Source organism: Mercenaria mercenaria, unplaced genomic scaffold, assembly GCF_021730395.1.
Source record: "Mercenaria mercenaria strain notata unplaced genomic scaffold, MADL_Memer_1 contig_3915, whole genome shotgun sequence".
NCBI classification, from domain to species: domain Eukaryota; kingdom Metazoa; phylum Mollusca; class Bivalvia; order Venerida; family Veneridae; genus Mercenaria; species Mercenaria mercenaria.
The window spans coordinates 25,973-39,503 of NW_026462102.1; the positions used below are offsets into that span (position 1 = coordinate 25,973).

At 35.2% G+C, this 13,531-nt stretch overlaps 1 long non-coding RNA gene across 1 annotated transcript; it reads left to right on the plus strand.

The window, feature by feature from the left end:
* The first annotated feature begins 1,169 nt into the window (after positions 1 to 1,169).
* Positions 1,170 to 2,080, plus strand: LOC123532630 (uncharacterized). Its single transcript, XR_008369361.1, has 3 exons — positions 1,170 to 1,340; positions 1,514 to 1,627; positions 1,974 to 2,080. It is a non-coding gene; the product is annotated as an uncharacterized LOC123532630 (long non-coding RNA).
* The last annotated feature ends 11,451 nt before the right edge of the window (positions 2,081 to 13,531 follow it).

The window sequence follows — 13,531 nt, forward strand, 5'->3', positions numbered from 1 at the left end:
ACTCTATCTCTGTTATTACTGATTGGATATGATTCAAACTTAAACAATTGTTCAACTCATTACCTTTATCATATGACAAAAGGTGCATAACTCTGGGACCAATTTTTCATAATTTTTTCCCCTTTTTACTTAGAATTTTAGGTTAAAGTTTTAATGCAGTTTCACTCTGTCTCTGTTATTACTGAATGGATTTGATTCAGACTTAAAATAGTTGTTCAACATCATCACCCACACCATATGATGCAAGGTGCATAACTCTGGCACCAATTTTTCATTATTATTCCCCCTTTTTACTTAGAATTTAGTTAAAGTTTTGATGCACTTTCACTCTGTCTCTGTTATTACTGAAGGGATTTGATTCAAACTTAAAATAGTTGTTCAACATCATCACCCTACACTATATGACACAAGCTGCATAACTCTGGCACCAATTTTTAATGAATTATGCCCCTTTTGCTTAGGATAACTTATAGGGGTTTTGATCATTTATCTTTACCTCTCTTATTACTTTAAGTTGATATTTTTGACATAGATCCGGCTATTGTCTTCACCCACAATTGGAGTCATTAAACACTCCAGGGGACAGCTCTAGTTTCCTCAGATGTGCCCAGTTTCACTATCCAGCATCGAAATAGTCGAGCGTGCTGTCTCCTGTGACAGCTCTTGTTTTGTTGTTTTCTTCTCAGTTTTATGTATTCTTTGTTTGCTTGCAGTATGATCCACTTGTACAGTTCTTGGAGACCATATTGTAATTAAGATGTGTTGTCTTAATATGTAATCTATCATTATTATTATCATTACTATTATTATTATTATTATTATTATTAGACGTAAAGGAAGAACTGTTTTGGACCTGAAGCACATGAGGTTCAGGAAGAACATGTTACATCACTTATCAGCAATCATGAACAGAATAAAGTTGACAGATGCCACAAGCACTGAAGTTCAGGTATGCATATACCGGTAAGTCTTTCTTTCCCAAAATTTTCTTTTGAGATACCGATATTTCAGCAGACTGAAGATGTAGATGAAGAATTACTACAAAGTTAATTTTGAAGTAATAAATATTACAGTATCCAGTTTAACATTGTTCACAACACCCATTTGTTATTATTATTTATGAATATGTACTCTTTAATATTTTCTAAATTCTAAATATTTCAGAGAAATCTGGACCAGGAGGGATGATGATTCACATGATTCCTTTGACAAAACAGGAGAAAATGGACAAAAAGATTACATGCTGTCATTTATGGTTTCATTGGCCATGACAGTGACCCACTTTTGGCTTCATAATTATTTGGACTTTTTGGCTTATACTCTAAGGAAATTGCGTAGAGGTAAATTTTTTTCACCACTTTGCCTTCAAAATTATCTTTAACAATATGACTGGTGATATGCTGGGTGTCTATGCTCTACATAACTAAAGGCTATACTGTACCTGAAAAGGCGGATGGACCCTTCTTAAACTTAAATACTGGTATCGGTATTTTCTAAATTCAAAATATTTCAGGGAAATGTGGACAAGAGGGATTAACAGTGCAGGAGAGAATGAAATGGACAAACAGATGACATGCTGGTCAGAATGAGGTTGACAGATGAAAAGCAAAGCAAGAACCATGAGATGGTAGGTATATATATTTGCAAGTTTATGGAGTACTATCAAACTTCTTGATATTTCAGGGAAATGTATATACAGGAGAGAATGGAATGGACAAACAGATGACATGGAGGTCAGAATGAGACTGACAGATGAAAAGCATAAACAAGAACAATGAGATGGTGGGTTGTAATTAAGGAAGCATTTTCTAACTTTTAGATATGGACTAACAGATTATCTGCTGTTCAGAATGTGGTTGACAGATGAATAGCAAAAAAAGAACCATGAGATGGTAGGTATATATAATTGCAAATTTAGGGAGTACTTTCTAACTTCTAAATATTTCAAGGATTCTAAATTCTTAATATTTCAGAGAAATGTTGATGAGCAGGGATGATGATTTGGATGATTCCTTTGACGATACAAGAGAGAATGGAATGGACAAACAGATTACGCGGAGAATGAGACTGACAGATGAAAGCTAAACAAGAACAATGAGATGGTGGGTATGTAATATTGCTGATTAAGGGAGTATTTTCTAACTTTTAGATATTTCAGGGAAAAGTGATGAATGTGATTAAAGAAGCAGGAGAGAATGGAATGGACAAAAAAGATGACGTGGAGGGCAGAATGAGACGACAGATTAAAAGCGTAAACAAGAGCAAAGAGATGGTTGGAATATAAAGTTGCAAATTAGGGAAGTATTTTCTAAGATCTAAATATTTCAGGGTTATGTGGACGAGAGGGATTAACAATGCAGGAGAGTATATGGAATGGACAAACAGATACATGCTGGTCAGAATGAGTTTAATAGATGAAAAGCTCGAATAAGAACCACAGATGGTTTGGTATATAAGTTGCAAATTAAAAGATTGTTGTTTTTTTTCTAAATTCTGATTATTTCAGGGAAATGTGGACAAGGTGGGGGTTACCAAGCAGGACAGAATGGAAGGACAAGCAGATGACATTTCTGGTCAGAAAAGCAAGATGAAAAGTGTAAACAAGAACCATGAGATGGTAAAGTATCAGTAGGTATATATAGTTGCAAATTTAAGGGGTATTTTTATAATTTTTATTATTTCAGGGAAATGTGGACAAGGTGGGGTTAATGATGCAGGACAGAATGGAATGGACAAGCAGATGACATGCTGGGCAGAATAAGGCAAGATGAAAAGTGTAAACAAGAACCCTGAGATGGTATGTATCAGTAGGTATATATAGTTGCAAATTTAAGGAGTATTTCATAATTTTGATTATTTCAGGGAAATGGGACAAGGTGGGATTAATGATGCAGGACGAATGGAATGGACAAGCAGATGACATGCTGGTCAGAAAAGGCAAGATGAAATGTGTAAACAAGAACCATGAGATGGTATGTAAGTAGGTATATATAGTTGCAAATTTAAGGAGTTTTTCATAATTTTTATTTCAGGGAAAAAGTGACAAGGGGGATTAATGATGCAGGACAGAATGGAATGGACAAGCAATGACATGCTGGTCAGAATAAGGCAAGAAAGAAATGTTAAACAAGAACCATGAGATGGTATGTATCAGTAGGTTATATAGTTGCAAATTTAAGGGGTATTTTCATAATTTTGATTATTTCAGGGAAATGTGGACAAGGGGGATTAATGATGTAGGACAGGATGGAATGGACAAGCAGATGACTTGCTGGTCAGAATGAGGTTGGCAAGAACCATGAGATGGTACTGGTAGGTATATATAATTGCAGTTTAGGGAGTATTTTTTAAATCTAGTATTTCAGGAAAATGTGGGCGAGGATGGATGATGATTTCCATGATACTTTGACTAATCAGGAGAGAATGGAATTGACAGATGCTGGCCAGAATGAAGCTTACAGATGAAAACAATCAACAAGAACCGTGAGATGGTGGGAAATTTAAAGTTGCCAAAATTCAGGAAATATCTATAGTTAGGATTTAGCTTAAATGTTTTGAAACTTTGGGGATGTTTGCAGCCCCGACAAAAAAGTGTTTTTTATATATTTAAAAATTATGTTTGACATGCAGCATTAAATATAAGGGACAATGTTAAATGTTTAGGGCTTTTTGAGAACAGTCTCTTTAAATTTTTTATGTAAACATAAGATTAACTGGTAATGTTATAATCTGTACTATACAGTACCCTTAATACTGTGTAGCCAAGCACAGTAATTTTTTAAATACCACTGAAAAACTGAATTATGTTTTGATAAGATTTATTCAAAATTCTGCAATTTGTAGATAAAATTTGGGAAAATGCATAACTTACGCAGTATACTAAGTATCATTTGTACCAAAAATTTATATCTTAAAGTATTGTTTTTGCTACAGACTTACCGTGATATTTGGGTTTTTTGTAGGTACTGTTCCCCTCAAGTTTGACTTAAACCCAGCAAATAGTGCTGAATTACTGACTGGTCAGTAGGTCAAGCTATGGACTAGTCAATAAGTTAAACTATGGACTGGTCAGTAGGTTAACATGTACTGGACAATAGGTCATTCAAACTATGGACTGTACTTTATATAAGGATTCTTTTGAAAAGAGTCTTGTAAAAAGGCAGATAATTTTTTAGTTATGAGATGCTTTATTCTTTTTAAGGTGTTTGAGGTGAAACCTAATGATTTCCCAGGAAGACTGTCTTCGGCTGATGTACAAAAAGCCTGGCAACAGCTTCAAGCCTGGAGGTAAACTTCTGAAAGGGGGGGACACATATTCAGTAAGTCAAAAATTTTCATTTTACAGTTACTGTCCATGTGCAGTCACATGGAGGAAAGATTCACAAGGCAAAAATTAATCTCGAACAAAAACCAAAAAAAATCACATTTAATTTGGATTTCAAAAAGTCAGGTGAGGAATTATCTCATCAGTTCTTCACAATAAATAAAAATTTTGTAAAATATTGAATAAAATAATAAAAAAACTTAACAGAATAAATAAAAACATTTTTTGGAGGAAAAAAGTGACTCTTTTCTGATGCTACCTGATTTTCAGTTTGTCTAAAATTGCTTGATTGAGACTGGGTTTTTATTTGGCGGGTAATGGGGAAATTGATAGAAATAGAAAAAAAAATCTCGATGTAAAAATGTTAATCAGAGCAATGACAACTTAAAATCTGGAGGGCCCAAGTCCTCGGGAAAAGCAGAGGGGGAAAAAGGGGCTGCTGCCTTGGTTGTCTTAAAACTATATTGTTTTAAATAAAACAGAAATAACTTAGTTTTTTTAACTGGGAAATATTTGAAAATTTTAAAAAAAAAAAAAAAATTTCAAATTCTTATTGTTATCCTTTCAATGTGGCTGTCTCAGAAGTTCGGGCATTGCTCAGAAGTAAAGTATTAAGCTGAAATTATCTCTTCAAGTTATAAAATGGTTTTTAGGAGAAAACATACAAGGAGTTGTAAATAAATTTTTGTAAATTAGCTGCAGCAAATTTCCATTTCAGCTTCTTAAAAGATCAAGGCGCAGGTTTGGAAAATCACTCAAAACTAGGGCTGGGATGATTTCAAAATTTTGAAACTGGTTAAACTGTTGAAGAATTATTGATATATTGTGAACATAAGACCATTATCCAGTTTGAAGATTGTAAATTATTTTCTTATCAGTCTGCAAAATTACCTAAATGTGAATTATCAATTTTGTTAAATAGCAAGTAAAGACAAAATCCAGAAGAAAGACAGAAGTTGAGCAAATCCATCTGTGTTTGGGTCATGCCCATGTACTGTCTAATTATCTTGCATTTATATTTCAATTATCACAAATTACACAGAACAGGAGCTGCTGCCATATAACAACTGGATGTAGCTGTCCACTAACAGAATGTTATTTTGGGAAAGTAACAAGATCATAACTAAGTAAGGACATTTTTTGTGTGATCTGCCATTGAGTCAAGTTGATTAAGTAATTAATCAACATCTTATCTAATGGGATAGGATAAAACAAGTACTGAAAGTACAAAATTTAATGCCTTATTTAAAAGGGAAATGTAACAAATAGTTTTATGAGAAAGACATTTCCATTTATGTTGGCAGAGTTGTCACCTTTGTAAAAGAATAATGAAATTAAGCAACTATCTTTCTGGATGATAAATTACATATTTATTTTACATATTTTTCTTTAGCAATAGAGGGAAATGATCAACTACAGTCAATTTTTTTCACATTTTCCAAGTCCAGAAAATTCCTAATACTGAACACAGGAGACTGACGCCTTGTAAACCAAAAGCAGCGCATTGTCAGTCGGTATAATTTTAATAATGTAAGTTGCTTTTTGTCAGTGCAGCTATATAAAGTACAGTATATAGAAAGCTATCATAACCACTTTGCTATCCGCCTCTGTCCCTTGTTAACATTTTGATGCACTTTTACTTTATCTCTATTATTTCATTATTCATTTGCTCCAAGCTTAAACAAAGTCATTAAAGCTTAGGTTTTCCTTACCATCACCCTTATCACTTGATGCAAGGGCCATAGCTCTCAAGCCAATATTTCATTAGTTATGCCCCCTTTATAATTAGAATTTCAGGTTAAAGTATTGATGCACTTTCACTCCATCTGTTAGTACTGAATAGATTTGGTTCAAACTTAAAATATTTGTTTGACGTCACCTACATCATATGACAAAGGTTAACACTAGCGCCAGTATAGCATGAGCTATTACATGCTTTTTAGCTCGAAATTTTCGAAGAAAAGGTAGAGCTAAATTTCACTCACCCCCGGGGTCTGCGTCGGCATTGGTAAAAGTTTTGATAAAGTCAAATATCTCTGTTACTATCAAAGCTTTGACTTTAAACTTAATATACTTATTTACTATCAAAGTCTACAAACCCCGAGAAACAATCCCCATCACTCTGATTTTAATTTTGACAGAATTATGCCCCTTTTAAAATTAAAATTTTTGTTAAAATTTTGATAAAGTCTAATATCTCTGTTACCATTAAAGCTTTGACTTGAAACTAAAAATATTTATTAACTATCAAAGTCTAATCTAGAGAAACAATCCCCATTACTCTGGTTTGAATTTTTACAGAGTTGTGTCCCTTTTTAACTAGGAATTTTCTTTTTACTGGCAATGCCCAAATTTAGAGTCAAGCATGAGAAAAGTCAAGCCCGCTGTCTAACTGTTGGACAGCTCTTATTTTTTTTCCTCCATTAAGTTGAAGTGGAACTGATAATGTGAACTTTTTCTGTACTGAATCTGTATTTCATGTCTTGCACATGATTTCATTTTAATGTGTGTCTTGCGATAAACTATTTATTAACACATATTGTCAATTTGTTTTCAAGGGGGGACGATCACACCTGAGCAACATTTTTATATTTTCAGTTTTCATGTATTCTGTTAAAGATTTATTTTAAGAAACAAAAAGACCAACTACATATAGTTTGATTTTCCCACTCAAAATTTGTTTTTTTTATTACTTTTCCGGAAATTTTGTAATTGCCTCCCTTTAATGTAAAAGTATTTATATTTAAAATATAGGCAAAGGGAGGTAATAACAATATAAACTTTCTAATTTCTAATGAATTTTGGCAAAATATAACTATTCAATGCAAATCTTGACAATTTGATACATAGTGATTATATTCATATTAGTTTTTCAGGCAAAATATGTTATTAAATAAAATAATGCCATCTTGGTAGGAAATTTTTTCAAAAATAATTTCGGTTTAAGATCTAACATGCATTAAGAACATATGAACACAGATAAGTAAATGATTAGTTGTTAAGTTTGAACAAACCATTCATTTACCAAGTTTTAGTTGACCAAAATCTGATTAACCAAATTTTAAGCTGTTGAACAAAGTTTTTACATTTTTTAAATATCATATTTGTAAATATATGTTAAATAAAAAGATTATTAGGTTTGCGTCAAAAAATACAGCTGTTACCTTAAGAGAAATATATTGTGATCCTGGAGTCGCACAATATTTCCGCCGCAAAACGTGCATACATTGTATTTCTAGATAAAAAGCTTAAAGCCAGTAATTTTGCCCTTTTATTGTTAAAATATCTGACACATAAAAAATTCATAAAATGGCTTAAAACCAGTTTGAAAAAGTGTGGATCCCTTTTAATCTTGGGCAGATATCTCATAAACAAGCACACAGACCTACACATTTCATTTCAATATATTATAGGTCATATGTATATTCAACTGAAAAGTTTTATTAAAATCTACATCATAGAAAAAACTCTATTGGCGAAAAATGTTATGAAAATTTTTGATTTTCCCATAGAGTTCCATAATGAAAATTTGTGTGAGGTTCTAATTTTTAAAATCGGTCTAGCAAAAAAATTCTGAAAAGTCAGGGTTTATTCAAATTCTACATTTTAGAAAAAAAAATTTATGGAACGTGCAGAACTACCTTAAGAAAAATGTGGAAATTCATAAGAAGATATACCTAAAAATGACTTGTTAATAATAAATACTGAAACTTTTTGCCCAAAAAGGACTCGGATAATATTTAGTATAAAATTATTCTTTGTGGCTTTTTCAGATCCTAAATCTCAAAGCATCAACACTCCAGCCAGGGGCTTATGAAGAGAGTCGGGCCCATAGATGAAGAAGTTCTAAATAAACACATAAACTAAGACAGACCCCCATCACAAAAAAACCTGTGATTTGTGATTTTTTGTTTTGAATTTAAAGGGGCAATTTCCAATATTTGTTAGAAAGTGTTTTTGGTGCTTATTTTAATTAATACATGTATCCTCATAATCATTGGGGGGTTTTTTTGTAACGATACTTTTTATATTCTGTATTCTATAGTATGCTTTGAGGAAATGAGTTTAAATTTAAAAAAAATGGAATAAATTTCATATCTAGGGGAATTTGTCATGGCCACATCTTTTTACCCTGAATAGTTATCAATTAATTATGCCCCCCTTCAAAATGGATGGGACATATTGTTTTGCTCATTGTCTGTCTGTCTGGCTGTGTGTTAGTAGGTCTATTGGTAAACTGTTTGGTTTCTGGTCAACAACTAGAGAATGCTTGGTCTCACAATGATTTAACTTTACAGGATGACAGCCTGTAGACAGTATATGATTTTTTTTTTTTTAGATTTGGGTTTTACGGCGCACCAACATAGTATAGGTTATATGGCGCCAAACAGGACTACAAATTTTGGTTTCAAATCTCATTTACATTGAAATAAAAAAGTATACGACTCGTATGGTTTTGGGGTTCAGTAGGTGAAAGTGATCTAGGGACAGTAAACAGTTTCTGCTCTATAATGAAAAAATACTTTGGCTGTCAATCTTTGTAGGAGATCATATTTTTGAGGTCATTTGGTTAAAGGTCAAGGTCATAGCTACCTACTCGACTTCCAACAGGCCACCATTGGGGATGGGGCATATGTGTTTAAAAATGGCTCTTGTTAATCCCCTGCCGTGGCGGAGGGATTATAGGAATGGTCTGCGTCCGTCCATCCGTCCTTCTGTCTTTCCGTCCTTCCGTCCGTAACAAAATCGTGTCCGGTCCATGTCTCCTAAACCCCTTGAAGGATTTTCATGAAGACGATGTGCAGAACCCATGAGTCAGCCTTGTCGGTTCAAGGTCAAGGTCACAACTCAAGGTCAAAGGTTTGAGCCTGCCATTTTGTGTCCGCTCTATATCTCCTAAACCCTGAAGGAATTTTATAAAACTTGGGTCAAATGATCACCTCATCAAGATGATGTGCAGAACCCATGAGTCAGCCATGCCGGCTCAAGGTCAAGGTCACAACTCAAGGTCAAAGGTTTGAGCCTTCCATTTTGTGTCCGCTCTATATCTCTTAAACCCCTTTTAGGAATTTTATAAAACTTAAAGTCAAATGATCACCTCATCAAGACGATGTGCAGAACCCAAGAGTCAGTCATGCCGGCTCAAGGTCAAGGTCACAACTTAGGGTCAAAAGGGTTTTAACCTTCCATTTGTGGGCTGCTTTATATCTCCTAAACCCCCTTTAAGGATTTTCATCAAACTTTGGTCAAACGATTACCTCATCAAGGCGATGTGCAGAACTTATGAGTCACCATGTCAGCTCAAGGTCAAGGTCACAATGAAGGTCAAAGGTTTGAGCCTTCCTTTCGTGTCCGCTCTATATCTCCTAAACCCCTTGAAGGAATTTTATAAAACTTGGGTCAGATGATTACCTCATCAGAACGATGTGCAGAAATTATGAGTCAACCATGCCAGCTCAAGGTCAAGGTCACAACTAAGGGTCGAAGGTTTGAGTCTTCCATTTGGTGTCCACTCTGTATCTCCTTATCCCCTTGAAGGATTTTCATCAAACTTGGGTCAATTGATCACCTCATCAAGAACTCATGAGTCAGCCATGTCAACTCAAGGTCAAGGTCACAACTGAAGGTCAAAGGTTTCAGCTCTGTATCTCCTAAACCCCTTGAAGGATTTTCATGAAACTTTTGTCAAATGATCACCTCATCAAGATGTTGTGCAGAATTCATGAGTCAGCCATGTCAGTTCAAGGTCAAGGTCACAGTTAAAATCAAAGGTTTTACCCTTTCACTATCCATAGCAGTGGCGGGGGATTTAGCTGTCTTTCAGACCGCCTTGTTTGACTTGCAGACTGTTGGAGCATACTATATAGGTTACATTCTACCAATTCAATTCCTTATTTATTTCATATTAATAACAAAACATTCAGATCTCATTTTCAGCACTTTAGAGCATTTCAATGATATGAAAACCATATATGGTCATTTAGTATAACATGTCTTCTTATCAAAAATAAAAAAATATTGACATGTTATGTTGTATATAAGAAAAATAATCTGTTCTGAGAAACATCACCCTCTAAAAATGCCCCCATGAAAACAGCCGTTTAGCAATTACGCTTAGGTAGACATTTTTCGCAAAGAATAAAACTTATTCCAGGAAATTTACAATGAAAATGGTCTAGATCTATTCTCAATACAATAAGCAATAAACATAAGCCAAAAATTTAACTGTCACCTCCTCATGTCACTCATTATACCAGATTTCATCCATAGCATGGAACTACATTTTGGACTACTTCACATGTAACACTGAGTAGTCACTTCAGGTTTGGTGTAATCCGTCCTATATATTATATTCTGATGTTATTAAATGAAATATAAATACATTGTACACGTTTGATGTATCATATATTGTGACCATTCCATTAGGAGTTATAAATAAATCTTGTTTCCAACAAGAGTTTGTGTTTGTTTGTTTTTTTCCTATAGGGCCATGTTAAAGATGCTCACTGCAATTTCTTGTGTGAGAGATGGGGCAAATATTTCCCAATAGTTGTAAATGAACATGTTAGAAACTAAACTAGAAGTGTGTCCATGGGACACAGATGCCCCCACTACATGACATTAAAATGACAATTTTTTCCCAGGTCAGGTTTTTAGCTCACCAGAGCACAAAGTGCTCAGGGTGAGCTATTGTGATCGCTCACCGTCCGCCGTCCGTCCGTCCGTCCGTCCGTCCGTCCACACTTTCCTTTAAACAACATCTCCTCCTATACCAACAGGCCAATTTTGATGAAACTTCACAGGGATGTTCCTTGGATGGTCTCCTCTAAAAATTGTTCAAAGAATTGAATTCCATGCAGAACTCTGGTTGCCATGGCAACCGAAAGGAAAAACTTTAAAAATCTTCTTCTCAAAAACCAGAAGACCTAGAGCTTAGATATTTGGTGTGAAGCATTGCCTAGTGGACCTCTACCAGATTTGTTCAAATCATGACCCCGGGGTCAAAATTGACCCCACCCCAGGGATCACTTGATTTTACATAGAAAAATCTTAAAAAATCTTCTTCTCGAAAACCAGAAGCCCTAGACCTTAGATATTTGACATGTAGCATTGCCTAATAGACCTCTACTAAAGTTGTTCAAATCATGACCCCGGGGTCAAAATTGACCCCGCCCCAGGGGTCACTTGATTTTACATAGGAAAATCTTCAAAAAATTTCTAAAAATAAAGCAGAAGGCCTAGATCTTAGATATTTCACATGTAGCATTGCCTAGTGGACCTCTACAAAATTTGTTCAAATCAGACCCCCGGGGTCAAAATTGACCCTGCCCCAGGGGTCACTTGATTTTACATAGGAAAACCTTAAAAAATCTTCTTCCCAAAAAAGCAGAAGCCCTAGAGCTTAGATATTTGACATGTAGCATTGCCTAGTGGACCTCTACTTAAGTTGTTCAAATCATGACCCCCGGGGTCAAAATTGACCCCGCCCTAGGGGTCGCTTGATTTTACATATGAAAATCTTCAAAAAATTTCTTAAAATAAACCAGAAGGCCTAGAGCTTAGATATTTCACATGTAGCATTGCCTAGTGGACCTCTACAACATTTATTCAAATCATGACCCCAGGATCAAAATTGACCCCGCCCCAGGGGTCACTTGATTTTATATAGGAAAATCTTCAAAAAATTTCTAAAAATAAACCAGAAGGCCTAGGTCTTAGATATTTGACATGTAGCATTGCCTAGTAGACCTCTACAAAATTTCTTCAAATCATGACCCCCGGGGTCAAATTGGCCCCGCCCCATGGGGTTACTTGATTGTACATAGAAAAATCTTCAATATTTTCTAAAAATAAACCAGAAGGCCTAGAGCTTAGATATTCGACATGTAGCATTGCCTAGTGGACCTCTACAAAATTTGTTCAAATCTTGACCCCCCAGGGTCAAATTGACCCAGCCCCAGGGGTTACTTTATTGTACATAGGGAAATCTTCATAAATTTGCTTAAAATAAACCAGAAGGCCTAGATCTTAGATATTCGATATGTAACATTGCCTAGTCGACTTCTACAAACTTTGTTCAAATCATGACCCCCGGGGTAAAATTGGCCCCGCCCCAGGGGTTACTTGATTGTACATCGGAAAATTTTCCAAAAAATTTCTAAAAATCATCAGTTTGACATTTGAAACATATTACTCTGGTGAGCGATCCAGGGTCATCATGACCCTCTTGTTTTTCTATTATTGGAATTTCCACAAAACTGCCACAACCGTCCTTAAGATGGCTGATGTTATATAACTCTTTAGTTTCTTCCTTTATCCGACTAGCTTGAAAGTGCTGTTTCAGGATTAGGAATTTTCAAAACTAGAGCTATCACTAAAGATGATGAATGTACCCCCCACATGCACTGGCACAGTACATTGCAAATTGACGCACATAAGATTGCATAATTATGTGGACTGTATGTATATAGTAACAAAAAACAAAGTCCCATAACTATGCAGGATATTTATCTATAAGAACGTAACCTGCACCATGCACAACTAGGGTTGGTACTGATCACTTGTGTAAAGTTTTATTAAATTGTGTGCAAGGGCTCGGAAGATTAGGCACGCACAAGACTGCATATGCAGACTGTATGTACATAGTATGTTAACAAGAAACAAAGTCCCGTAACTCTGCAATTTTTGTTGTTGAAAGAACCTAACATGCCCCATGCACAACTACTGTTGTTACTGATCACTTGTGTGAAGTTTCATTAAATTGTGTCAAGGGGATGAGGAGAGATGGTGCGCACAAGATTGTGTCTATATATATAGTATGTTAACAAGAAACAAAGTCCCGTAACTCTGCAATTTTTTTTTCTGAAAGAACCTCACATGCCCCATGCACAACATCTGTTGTTACTGATCACTTGTGTGAAGTTTCATTAAATTTTGTCAAGGGGATGTGGAGAGATGGTGTTCACAAGATTGTGTCTACGGACAGACAGACAACCTGAAACCAGTATACGCCCCCTTGCAACTTTGTTGTCGGGGGGTACAATAATTGTACAGAGAGTTGGCCACATCCCCTGCCTGTGTGTTTCAAAACTGTAGAGGGGAGGTACCTGGGGACTTGTAAATCAGAAAAGGTTTTCTGCTCATTTCCATCTACCAGTACACCATTTGATTCTGTTCAGTACTTGCAAAGTACAGGAATTGAGATAA